Here is a 13,697-nt window from a genome sequence, read left to right as displayed (position 1 = left end):
CAGGTATTGCACTGAATGACAGCAAAAAGCTGTTAAGAGCTCCATGTCTCAGCCAAAGACACTTCAGCATGAAATAATGCTTGCCAAACTATGCATTTTAACTAAGGTGCTCTGGTTGAAGAGTGTTGATATGAAAATAACCATCTTTTATCTCAGCTTCATCAGCAGCCTTCAGAGCAGAACCCCATTTTCCTTTCCAGTGATCCAGAGAGTGACTGGCCGCCAGCCAAGATGTTTCTGAAAAATGCAGATACTCTCCAATACCGGAGCATTTATCACCTAATGTACACGCACTTTCTGGCTGAAGCCTTTTTGATTGCAACCCTTCGATGCTTTCCTGTGATTCATCTCCTCTACAAGATAGGATCACGTACCTGATCCATCTGGGTTTCCTGCCACTGTTTTTGCTTTGGTCTGAACATGCCCTTTCACTAGACTAAACTTATTAACCTTCATATAAACTCCTAGACCATGTAAAGCTTATGGCTGTCATTTCTGGGAGCATAAAACCCTTTTTATGTACCCAGACTGTCTTTCTTTATTTCCTAAAGGTTAATTTGTTTATCCTGGAGTTAAAGCTCTTTTCCATTGTTTACTTAGGTTTTTGAGCACATCTTGCTCTATTTCATTTTGCTACAAAAGTCAAATCACATGGCCCAATGAGCAAGTATGTGATTTGTCATCTTTATGGATGTAAACTTGTGGTGCCCCTTCCGTTGCCTACCAACACTGGGATCACCGGTTCGAATCCCCGTGTTACCTCCGGCTTGGTCGGGCATCCCTACAGACATAATTGGCCGTGTCTGCGGGTGGGAAGGCGGATGTGGGTGTGTCCTGGTCACTACACTAGCGCCTCCTCTGGTCGGTCGGAGCGCCTGTTCAGGCGGGAGGGGGAACTGGGGGGAATAGCGTGATCCTCCCATGTGCTACGTCCCCCTGGTGAAACTCCTCACTGTCCGGTGAAAAGAAGCGGCTGGTGACTCCAGATGTATCGCAGGAGGCATGTGGTAGTCTGTAGTCCTCTCCAGATCAGCAGAGGGGGTGGAGCAGTGACTGAGACGGCTCAGAAGAGTTGGGTAATTGGCTGGATACAACTGGGGAGAAAAAGGGGGAGGGTTTTTAAAAAAAAAAACATGTTTATACATGAGCGATGATGCTATCAGAGCCTTCTTAAGAGGCACCTAACATTTTCAAGTTACGTTATGAGGATGAGGATCCTCATAATTGTGGAGGTAACTTGATATGTACAACTTGAAACTTTTCACCCGTTTGCTGGTAGGTGCAGGTGAAAGTTTGTCGGCAATTCTGTGCATGCTGTTGACATTTATCCATGGTAAATCTTGCAGGCACCGCAAAAAACTATGACATTGTCAATGGCACGTGCCAGCAAACAGGAAACTGGTATGACCGCTGCAGTAGAAACTGGAAGTCAGTGGACTACGGTTATGCACAGAACCGATTGGCAAGATACAATTAGGGATCACATCCTTGTATTTATTCTATTGATCTGTGGTGTAGGGTTATATTGGGGCCGGGGCGTTGAGGGTGGGCCATTTGCCAATACCCCAGAAAATCTCCCTGTTTTCCATAGCCTAATGTTGGCAGGTATGGCATTTAAGCACAACTTCAACCATTAAGGTTCGTGTCCTTTGTGTTTTCTGTCCAGCTTTGTTAAGGCAGTAGTGGAGTACTATTACCTCTCAGACTGGGAGGTGTGTGAAGACTCTGAGCTCCAGACATGGATCAACGTGCTATTCGCCAATGGCTTCTTAGAAAATGCCAGCTCAGGTAGTACGTGTTATATGTGTAAAACTATGTAAAAACTCAGACTGAACATGTCCATGTATATCTAGTTCTGCCACGTGTCACCGCTTGACAAGGGTTTTTGATGATTCATGGTGACTAAAACAGGAATTCCCGGGAGCTTCCAAGCTGTGAGGGAAGTGATCAAGTTTATCACAATGGGGATCTTCAGTGTCGGCTCAACATGCTGCAGTCAACAATGGGCAGGTAAGATGAAGTGTTTGTCACAGCAGAGCACCTACTGGTCAAAACTGTGGTACAGGTAACTGTCAGGATAAAGGACACATTTGAGTACAAGTGAAATATAAACCCTCTTGTCATTTAGGGTGCCTTGTGTTTAGGATAACACATAAAAATGCAGGGCAGACCTGTTTGCCTATTATCTTCACTACTATGGCTTCAACTAGAGATCTCAGGGACTTTAAGGAAGGCCTGATAGTTGGGACACGTTTGGCATTAGCTTTTATAATGAATACTGCTAAACCTCCTGATGCAAATAACAGAGGCCAGGGTAGCGCTAGCATGGCATATTGAGGGAAAGAAACTGTCACATAGGTGAACTGCAGTGCTTAATTTGCAAACCGTGAGGTCCACATACAGTAACGGGCGTTACATAATCGGCATATAAAAATTGTAACTATTCCAATACAGTTACAGAAAAAAAGAACTAATCACATTACAGAGGCAGTTTTTAAAAACGGATTATTTTTCAGGATTATGTTTTAAAAATAATATAAAATAAATGTTGCTCACATGTAATAAAGAGACTTGGCTGCGCCCCAATACACCTGATAGGGCTATACAACCGGAGGATTTTTCTATGCACTGCATGGACCATTCCATGATGATTACTAGCAAGGTAAAGGGAGGTGGTATATGCTTTATAATGAACAATTCATGGTGCACTGACTGACTGACGGACTGGGAATATTTCTCTCTAACGTGTGATCACCGTGCAACAAACTAGAAACCTTCATCTACTGGTGGGGAAGAATCGAGACTTTTCTTCATCTTGCGTTTAGTGCTTCGCCGAAATTTGGCCGATTGGATCAATACTGGTGCCCCTGTGACTCACCTGGTAGAACGCGTATCACATAAGGCTGAGTCCTTACCGCAGCAGCCTGAGTTTGAATCCAGCTCATGCCCTTTAGAGGCAGCACGGTGGTGCAGTGGTTAGTGTGGTCGCCTCATGGCAAGAAGGTCCTGGGCTCGAACCCCAGGGTAGTCGAACCTTGGGGGTCATCCCGGGTCATCCTCTGTGTGGAGTTTGCATGTTCTCCCCGTATCTGCGTGGGTTTCCTCCGGGGGCTCCGGTTTCCTCCCACAGTCCAAAGGCATGTAGGTCAGGTGAATCGGCCATACTAAATTGTCCCTTGGTGTGAATGGGTGTGTGTGTTTGTCGGCCCTGTGATGGCCTGGTGGGCTGTCCAGGGTGTCTCCCCGCCTGCTGCCCAATGACTGCCCTAACCCTAACCCTCATTTTGAATTTGATGCCTGCAACACGTTCCAAAAAAGTTGGGACAGGGGCATGTTTACCACTGTGTTCCATCACCTTTCCTTTTAATAACACTCAATGAGCGTTTGGGAACTGAGGACACTAATTGTTGAAGCTTTGTAGGTGGAATTCTTTCCCATTCTTGCTTGATGTATGACTTCAGTTGCTCAACAGTCCGGGGTCTCCGTTGTCGTATTTTGCGCTTCATAATGCGCCACACATTTTCAATAGGAGACAGGTCTGGACTGCAGGCAGGCCAATCTAGTACCCACACTGTTTCCCTACGAAGCCACGCTGGTGTAACACGTGCAGAATGTGGCTTGGCATTGTCTTGATGAAATAAGCAGGAACGTCCCTGTAAAAGACGTCACTTGGATGGCAGCATATGTTGCTCCAAAACCTGTATGTACCTTTCAGCATTAATGGTGCCCTCACAGATGTGCAAGCTACCCATGATGCCATGGGCACTAACACACCCCCATACCATCACAGATGCTGGCTTTTGAACTTTGCGCTGATAACAATCTGGATGGTCCTTTTCCTCTTTAGCCAAGAGGACACGACGTCCATGATTTCCAAAAACAATTTGAAATGTGGACTCATCAGACCACAGCACACTTTTCCACTTTGCGTCAGTCCATCTCAGATGAGCTCGGGCCCAGAGAAGCCGGCGGCGTTTCTGGGTGTTGTTGATATATGGCTTTTGCTTTGCATGGTAGAGTTTTAACTTGCACTTGTAGATGTTGCGACGAACTGTGTTAACTGACGATGGTTTTCCGAAGTGTTCCTGAGTCCACGTGGTATTATCTTTTACAGAATGATGTCGGTTTTTAATGCAGTGCCGCCTGAGGGATCAAAGGTCACGGCCTTCAGTGTTGGTTTTCGGGCTTGCCGCTTGTATATGCAAAGATGTCTCTGGATTCTCTGAATCTTATGATGATATTATGGACTGTAGATGATGAAATCCCTAAATTCCTTGCAATTGTATGTTGAGAAACGTTGTTCTTAAACTGTTGGACTATTTGCTCACGCAGTTGTTCACAAAGTGGTGACCCTCGCCCAATCTTTGATTGTGAACAACTGAGCCTTTCGGGGATGCTCCTTTTATACCCAATCATGACACTCACCCGTTTCCAATTAACCTGTTCACCTGTGGAATGTTCCAAACAGGTGTTTTTTGAGCATTTCTCAACTTTCCCAGTCTTTTGTTGCCCCAGTGCCAGCTTCTTTGGAACATGTTGCAGGCATCAAATTCAAAATGAGTGAATATTTGCAAAAAACAATAAAGTTTATCAGTTTGAACATTAAATACCTTGTCTTTGTAGTGTATTCAATTGAATATAGGTGGAAAAGGATTTGCAAATCATTGTATTCTGTTTTTATTCGCGTTTTACACAACGTCCCAACTTCATTGGAATTGGGGTTTGTAGTTTTGAGGTGACTTTTCTTTGAACAGCTAAAATCAGAGCCTGATATCCACTCCGAACAAAGTCACATTAACAGGAAAGACGATGTTAACTTGAATATTCCAAGACAATGTCATACCTGTCAGACACTCGGCGGAATTCCCATATTTAGTGTTGGTCAAGCATTATTAAAACTGACCATACCGGCTTAAAGGCCCAATCTGAAGTCAGGACCTGAGGTAGGAATCTATTAAGAACAATGTGATATGTATCTTTTGCATGACTTGGCATAATGACTCAGTGACTTAACGCTCAAAACCATTCAAAGTCTATTAATCATCTGAGGGGAGAGGAGACGTGAGGTTTGACTGAGTTGTTGTTCTTCTCATGCACCTTCCCACTTCCTTTGGCTGGCCAGCTTTGCCATCTTTTTGCCACTGGTTGGGTTGATGCCAATGAAACATCTGAAATCAAAAAATCACATGAAAAGAAACTTCACGAAAAAAACTGCTCACAGCTGCTCTACAAGAGAGAGCAGACTCCATGTGGATGTGTAACGCAAGCTAATCATTTCCTCTTCCAATATAAAAACTGCAAAATATAAAAAAAATTAGGCTGTTAATTATTTTTCATTATCTTTTCGGGTGGCGTGGTGGTCTATTCCGTTACCTACCAACACTGGGATCGTTGGTTCGAATCCCCGTGTTACCTCCAGCTTGGTAGGGCGTCCCTACAGACACAACTGGCCGTGTCTGCGGGTGGGAAGCCGGATGGGGCATGTGTCCTGGTCGCTGCACTAGCATTTCCTGGTCAGTTGGGGCACCTGTTCAGGTGGGAGGGGGAACTGGGGGGAATAGCGTGATCCTCCCACGTGCCACGTCCCCCTGGTGAAACTTCACTGTCAGGTGAAAAGACACGGCTGGCGACTCCACATGTATCCGAGGAGGCATGTGGTAGTCTGCAGCCCTCGCTCAGAGGAGTAGGGTAGTTGGCCAAGTACAATTAGGGAGAAAAAGGGGGGGGGACCCCAACTGTGTCAAACAAAACACACCAACATAATATGTTTAGCATTCACGACAGAACACACCATGTTTGCTGCAGTGTGCTGCTTCTTTGTGCTCTTAGACCACGTCTTACACTGGATCTCTCTTTGTTTGTGAAAACAGTCTGGATATGTACTGGAGCCATTTTACATATCACACCTCAGCGCAGGCCACCTAGAAGCTCCGGTGCGTAGTAATACTGTCATTCTAGAACAAAAGAAATTGTTCCAAAGTGAGGAGTGGTCTGAGGGCACAATAAAGCGGGTTTAATAAATAAATAAATATTCAGTAAATATGTATTCTGTTGTGGATTACTAAAATGTTTTTGACATGTTTGTTGTGGTTTAAATTTTCTTCCGTAGTTGTCCCAGTTTGCTGCTGCTGTTGTTGGGCTGGTCAGGAGATCTCCAATTAAAGGACTCTATGCCCAGGGCTGTGTCCATGCAACTACATCACTACTGGTTGGTAACTCATACACCATGTGACAAAAAATCCAAACTATCCCTATCACTCTGTTTTTCCACAACAAAATTACTTCTTTAAAACTTGTCTAAGTCTAATTAATACCCTGATGAACACCCCACCCACAAATAAATTAATGGTGGTCAAAGGCGAGGGTAATGCAAACCTCATACAAATGTTAAAACAAGTCCAATTCAGTCCAGTTCAAACCCAAATCCTTTTGCTAGTGGTTCAAGTAAAAACAAATTGGGAGATAATAATGACCCACCAGAATTCAACTTCAAGCACATAGTTACCTTTGAATGAATTCCAGTGTGCACAATGCTTGTTCCTGGTACACAAGATTAAATTTGTAATAGCTTAAAAAGAACGCTGCCATCCCAGCCACGAAGTTGGGATGTGGAGGCACAACCACCTGACCCTCGACGCTTAGTATCCAATGAGTTGCTGTGAGCGCTTCACCTAAACATAAAAAAAGGACATGTTTTATATGTAAATGTTTTTTTATTGCCTACCACATAAACATAATCCACATGTTGAACTGTTACTAATATATGTCCTTAATATAGTTTCAGTCTTTGCAATGCTTTACAGCAGATGAAAAAAAAACTGTACACTACCTAAGACTGTAAGTCTCAGAGAGTCAGGAAGCGGCAGTGTTCTTTCGATGTCAGCTGCTGTTGCGAACTCCTGAAAGACAAAGAAAAAACACATTCAAAATTGGCCTAGTCATTGCCCTTAGCTCAACTGTCGAGGGAAACAAGATCATACCAATATACTTTTTAAAAGCTTCAAATTATAATTATTTCACACTCACATCTGCCAGCAAAATGTGCCCCTCGGGTTTCTCTCTGAAGTGTGCCATAAGTAGGAAGATCACACATGAGCATGGATCACACTTTTCTTCTCTGTTGTACTTCACCAGGATGTGCTCTACCTCATCTGCATTAGTCCCTGCTGGCTTCTGCTGGAAAAACTGAAGGATCAGCTTTCCTTTTTCTTCCATAGCCTGCTCCATTTTATCTAGGATGTCAATGTCTGTGAGTAATTTGAAATGGCTGTACAACTCTTTTGGTGTAAAAAGATATGGCCACTCATTCTTCAGCTCAGCAATTGAAGGGGGTGGGCTTGCATTGATGGTTTTTCTTTGTAGGTAGTAGGTTGTTTTCATTAACTGAATCAACCGTCCTCTGTCTACACCAGCTGGCCCCTCAACATGGTGGAGGTCGGTCATTTCCTTCTGCTTCTCTTTGAGACTCTCTTCAGTTTCCCCGGGTGGACAGTCAGGCTGCCATCTCATGCAGCCATACTGGTCAGCTGGTCCTCTAGCTATGTCTGCAGGTGAATTTGAGAAGCTTTTCTGCTTCCTTCATCTGGAGAGAGCACTTCCATGATTAACATGTTCTACTCGTGTTTTTAGTTGAGTCAAAAGGGATCCACAGCCACTGCCAATTACAGTGCCATCTCTCATGACATCAGCAAAGCTTTTAGGATGCTGCTTTACAATCATCTTGGCCACTGTCAGGAACTGAGCTTTTGATGGATTTAATTCTGTCAGCCTCATTTCATCAACAATGATTCGTACCATTTCCCTTCCGGGTTTTAGCAGATTGATAATGGCAAATATCATTACAAACTTTAGCAAATATAAAATATTAGAACATTAAGTAATAGTGTCCCACTTGCATTGTCGGAACCACAGCCAGTCAGGACATGCAGTCACGCCACATTACTTGCATAGAAATGTGCTAATTTGAACTTGTTTCATCAGCTCCCAAGTCTCATCTCATAACCCTGCCTTGCTTCCCCACATGCGCTTACATAATTAGTCAGAGAGAATGAAAACAGAATTCCCACCCTTTTCCTTGAGCTTTGGCTTGGTACACTCCTTCCATTTTCTTCAGTATCGTGCACACCATGCACTAAGAGCCAGATGTGACCTGTGTCCCTGCCGATCTCTAAAGTAAACTTACAAGGCCCTCTCTGGAGAGTGGGTCGTCCTGTGTGGAGTTTGCATGTTCTCCCCGTGTTTGCATGAGCCCCCTCCGGTTTCCTCCCGCAGTCCAAAGACATGTAGGTCAGGTGAATCGGCCGTACTAAATTGTCCCTAGGTGTGAATGTGTGTGTGTGTGTGTGTGTGTGTGTGTGTGTGTGTGTGTGTGTGTGTGTGTGTGTGTGTGTGTGTGTGTGTGTATGTATGTATGTATGTCGCCCCTGTGTGATAGTCTGGCGGCCTGTCCAGGGTGTCTCCCTGCTTGTCGCCCTGCTGCTGGGATAGGCTCCCTGAGAGCAGGATTAGCGGTTCTGAAAATGAATGGACAACAATAACGTTACCACTCAATTTGCTTGCTGCTTGAAACTTGCTGTCTGGCAAAAAAAAAAAAAAAAAGTCTGGAAACAAAAAATGTGAAAATGGAGCTCAAAAAAAAAGAAAAACCAAAGAGCAGCGGGGAGTCGGTTATTAAGAAAAATCCTCAAACTGATTGGATATTTCAGAGCTGCAAGCCCCGACTCGAGGCTGAAAACTGCTCAAGTGAAACCACGACGACGTCGAGGACGCCGGTGGAATTACCACCCGCTTCTACAGGTTCGGTATCTAGCAAGCTAGGTCTCAGCGAATTTAGCAAAGCAATCATTATGCGCTATTGCAGATAGTTATGAATTTGAGCTGTAAGCTAGTTAACATTAGCTACGGTCAGTGATTAAAGTGGGCCGGAGCTACCCCTCCTCCTCCCCCAAGTCAACCGGAGCTGAGATCCGGCACTCTGTAGACAGGAGTAATTTCAACCTTTTTGTCACAGTAAAATTTAAAACAAAAAACATGATGCAGCCAATTCACAAGCATTACAAAATAAATCGCAAATAAAGTCGCTCTTCTATTTTTTTACTACTTTACTTTTTCTAAAAGTTTGAACGATATCGCGTCCTCACGTGACCCGCACCTGCCTGCTGTCTGGCTTCAAAAGACTTGACATCAAAGGAGACTGGCTTCACACTCACGGGTCAGGGTCAGTTCACCGCACCAGGCAGACAAGACTCGAGAGAGCGTCGACCTGCTACCTGCATTATTATCCTGGATTGGGGGGCATAAAGAGGGAGTATCTTCAGTGTATTTCCAATAGTTTTGTCCAGCTCTGCTGTGGTTTTCATTCAAGCAACTAACGTTAGCGAACGTAACGTTAGCTAGCTAGCTAACTAGCTATCTTCCACCCGGTAACGTTGCTAGCTAGTTGCTGACGTTGCTGGCTAGTTGTTTGAATGCTGCTAGGCAAGCTAACTATCGGTAGCGTCCGGTAACGTTACCGGTAGCTAGCTAGTTATGTTTGGCCAACCTTAGCTCTGGCCATGCAGTATTTTCATACAAATAACTAACTAGCTAGCAAACGTTAGCTACCGGTAGCTATTATTAGCTAACAATGCTAACGTCGGGACTACTGGACAAGTGGTTAGCTAGCCTAACGTTAGCTAGCTACCTATCACTCCCGCACTTTTGCCCACCTCTCTAATACAGAGATCCCCCACTTACCAAATCCCACTTTAACCCCTGGCTACGGTGCTAGGCTAACTACGGTATTTATAACCATCCGTCCCAGCCTAGCTGCCTAGCATTAGCATTAATGTGCTGGTGACATTTTATAATAAGGGTACAAATGTGGCGGAGGGCTAAGACGAAGCAAAGGGCCAACGACGCCACCTGGGGAATTGAACCCCAGGAAATACCATTTCTCTTTAAAACCAGAATTAAGGATTTGGAGCTTAGCCAGGCGAACAGATTCACTACTGAAGAAGGACAGAGACGTGGTTCAAAAATATAAATACTTTGTTTAATTAATCAAAAAAAAAAGGACGGGAACTGGAGCTGCTAATGAAATCAAGAAAAAAAACGATTAAAACCAACATGAAGCAATTGAATCTTTATTACAAATAATTTATAAAAAAGGATCTTTTAATACAATTGAGAGAAAAAAAGCCACTTTAAAATACAGAAAAATGCCCAGCCTAAACAAATGGTAACCAAACTAGAAAGCTAGGCTGAGGCCAACTGTGGAAGGCAGACTAATTGAGGAGTGCCCAGGGGGGCTACCAATACTCACCTTCCGTGCAGCACAGCAAACCCACAGCAAGCCTCAGAGCAGACTGGTGAACTCTCCACACGTGTCCCGGTGCTCCTACTCATGTACACACACACACACACGTGAAGGGCCCTCACCACAAGTGCCTAGCCTCCCACAAGATGACACTCAGGCCGCTGAGGGAAATAACTAACAAAATAAATCAAATAGGTCAACAACAAAAAAAGACAAACTAAAGAAGGGCCAACCCAGTTAGTAATCAAATAAACTAAAGCAAACAAAAGAAACTAAGGCAAAACAGCAGCAGGTGAACCACCTCTAACAGGGAACCTTGACACCAGGAAATAGTCCTGATAACCAGCACAACAGTGGCAGCAAACACTAGGGGTTCCACGCTAGAAGTTCAGGAACTGCAGCACCAACTACCAGACACATAAGAGGCCGAGGCAGAGAGAAGACAAAAAAAGGACTGCACATGTAGTCACAGGTGGCTTAGATAACCTGGCCCTAATGAGGAGATTGGCTGAGGGAGGAGTCAGGCCTGGAGCTTCATTCACAACCACTCAACCTACCAGTGAAGCATTCCCCACCACAGTCTACCCCCCTCCCAGTTCTTAAATCGTTGTCCCGACGATTGACACTTACTGCCAGGGTCTAAAAATAGCAGAGTATATAGGCACAGATACCTGAGAGTTTGTAGCTCTACTCGATGATGGAGATTTGGGTGCCTCCGAGCATTAGTACGGGTGGTTCTTCTCCGGGCCACTTCGCTGGTGCCTGGAGAATCAGTAGTATCAGTCAGTGGGCTTGTATGTGAAGGGGGCACAGTCATCTTGGGCTGGGTTAACAGAGGGGTGGAATGAGCTGGCAAACTTTGTTGCCTGTCCACTAGCACAGGAGTTGGTTCCTGGACGACCACAAACCATTCACCATCCTGTGAAGAGTCCTCCACCGAAGGGGGTTCCATCTCTTGCGATGGCTCACTAGAGGGGAAGACAGTCACTTGATCCAGTTTAATTTTTAATAATGAACGATGGACATACTTTACCTGCTGAGGGTTGTCCACAGGGGCAATAGTGTACACTGATTCTCCCACTGCTGGGGCCTTCACCACCTTGTACACTATAGAGCTCCAGATGTCCTGGATCTTGTGACGGCCCTCAACACCAACATTCCTAAGGTATACCAACTGACCTTCCTGCAGGGGGACATGTCGCACATGTTGGTCATAGTGCTTCTTATGTCGATCAGCTGTGGCCTCCAAGGGTTTGGTGGCACTCTCAAATGCATGGCGTAGCCTGGTCTGATGTTCCACGATCCAGTCATGGGTGCTGCCGGCCACAGGTTCCTGCACTCTGCCCAAAAAGAAATCTACAGGCAACTGTGGCTCTTGCCCAAACATCAAAAAGAATGGTGACTCACCGGTGGACTGATGCACTGTGGTATTGTATGAGAAAGTCACTTGGGGCAGGTAACACGACCAATCTCTCCTTTTGGTGACAGGCAGGGTGTGAAGGAGGTTGTGTAGGGTGCGGTTGAACCGCTCACATTGGCCGTTACCAGCTGGATGGTAGGGAATGGTGTGACTTTTCTCGATGCCATACATACCGCAGAGCTGTTGGATGAGGTGGCTCTCAAAAATCCTGCCTTGGTCAGAGTGGAGACGGCCTGGCACTCCAAACTTGCAGAACCACTCATTGATCAACACCTTGGCCACCGTAGAAGCCCGTTGGTCCTGAGTTGGGACTTCCTGAGTGTACCTTGAAAAAACATCTGTCATGACAAGGACAATTCTCCATTACATTTTTTGATTGCTCTAGCACAGTAAAATCAACAGCTAGTATTTGATTTGGGCGGGAGGCAAGCAAATGGCTCATGTAAACACAGGCAGCAGGTTGAGTGTCTTTAGCTACCTGACAACGTTCACACTCCAGGCACCACTGCTTGATGTCATGGTGCATCCCAGGCCAATAGCACCGCTGATGGACCGGATCAGTTGTTCATTCAACCCCTTGATGTCCATGTTCATTATGCAGCTGATGCAGGACCTGGCTCTTAAGTGACAGGGGCAGCACCAGCTGAAGAACTTCTCCTTTCTCCGGGTGGCAGCTGATTTGGGTGCCTCCGAGCATTAGTACGGGTGGTTCTTCTCCGGGCCACTTCGCTGGTGCCTGGAGAATCAGTAGTATCAGTCAGTGGGCTTGTATGTGAAGGGGGCACAGTCATCTTGGGCTGGGTTAACAGAGGGGTGGAATGAGCTGGCAAACTTTGTTGCCTGTCCACTAGCACAGGAGTTGGTTCCTGGACGACCACAAACCATTCACCATCCTGTGAAGAGTCCTCCACCGAAGGGGGTTCCATCTCTTGCGATGGCTCACTAGAGGGGAAGACAGTCACTTGATCCAGTTTAATTTTTAATAATGAACGATGGACATACTTTACCTGCTGAGGGTTGTCCACAGGGGCAATAGTGTACACTGATTCTCCCACTGCTGGGGCCTTCACCACCTTGTACACTATAGAGCTCCAGATGTCCTGGATCTTGTGACGGCCCTCAACACCAACATTCCTAAGGTATACCAACTGACCTTCCTGCAGGGGGACATGTCGCACATGTTGGTCATAGTGCTTCTTATGTCGATCAGCTGTGGCCTCCAAGGGTTTGGTGGCACTCTCAAATGCATGGCGTAGCCTGGTCTGATGTTCCACGATCCAGTCATGGGTGCTGCCGGCCACAGGTTCCTGCACTCTGCCCAAAAAGAAATCTACAGGCAACTGTGGCTCTTGCCCAAACATCAAAAAGAATGGTGACTCACCGGTGGACTGATGCACTGTGGTATTGTGTGAGAAAGTCACTTGGGGCAGGTAACACGACCAATCTCTCCTTTTGGTGACAGGCAGGGTGTGAAGGAGGTTGTGTAGGGTGTGGTTGAACCGCTCACATTGGCCGTTACCAGCTGGATGGTAGGGAATGGTGTGACTTTTCTCGATGCCATACATACCGCAGAGCTGTGGGATGAGGAGGCTCTCAAAAATCCTGCCTTGGTCAGAGTGGAGACGGCCTGGCACTCCAAACTTGCAGAACCACTCATTGATCAACACCTTGGCCACCGTAGAAGCCCGTTGGTCCTGAGTTGGGACTTCCTGAGTGTACCTTGAAAAAACATCTGTCATGACAAGGACAATTCTCCATTACATTTTTTGATTGCTCTAGCACAGTAAAATCAACAGCTAGTATTTGATTTGGGCGGGAGGCAAGCAAATGGCTCATGTAAACACAGGCAGCAGGTTGAGTGTCTTTAGCTACCTGACAACGTTCACACTCCAGGCACCACTGCTTGATGTCATGGTGCATCCCAGGCCAATAGCACCGCTGATGGACCGGATCAGTTGTTCATTCAACCCCTTGATGTCC

The 13,697-nt window shown here is 45.7% G+C and overlaps 1 pseudogene; it reads right to left on the bottom strand.

Annotated features, from left to right (window-relative positions):
* Nucleotides 1-5,089: 5,089 nt before the first annotated feature.
* On the bottom strand, nt 5,090-7,839 carry LOC130124804 (uncharacterized; annotated as a pseudogene).
* Between the last annotated feature and the right edge of the window lie 5,858 nt (nt 7,840-13,697).

The sequence above is a fragment of the Lampris incognitus genome, chromosome 15, assembly GCF_029633865.1.
Source record: "Lampris incognitus isolate fLamInc1 chromosome 15, fLamInc1.hap2, whole genome shotgun sequence".
Taxonomy (NCBI): Eukaryota; Metazoa; Chordata; class Actinopteri; order Lampriformes; family Lampridae; genus Lampris; species Lampris incognitus.
This window is presented reverse-complemented; position numbering and strand designations above follow the sequence as displayed.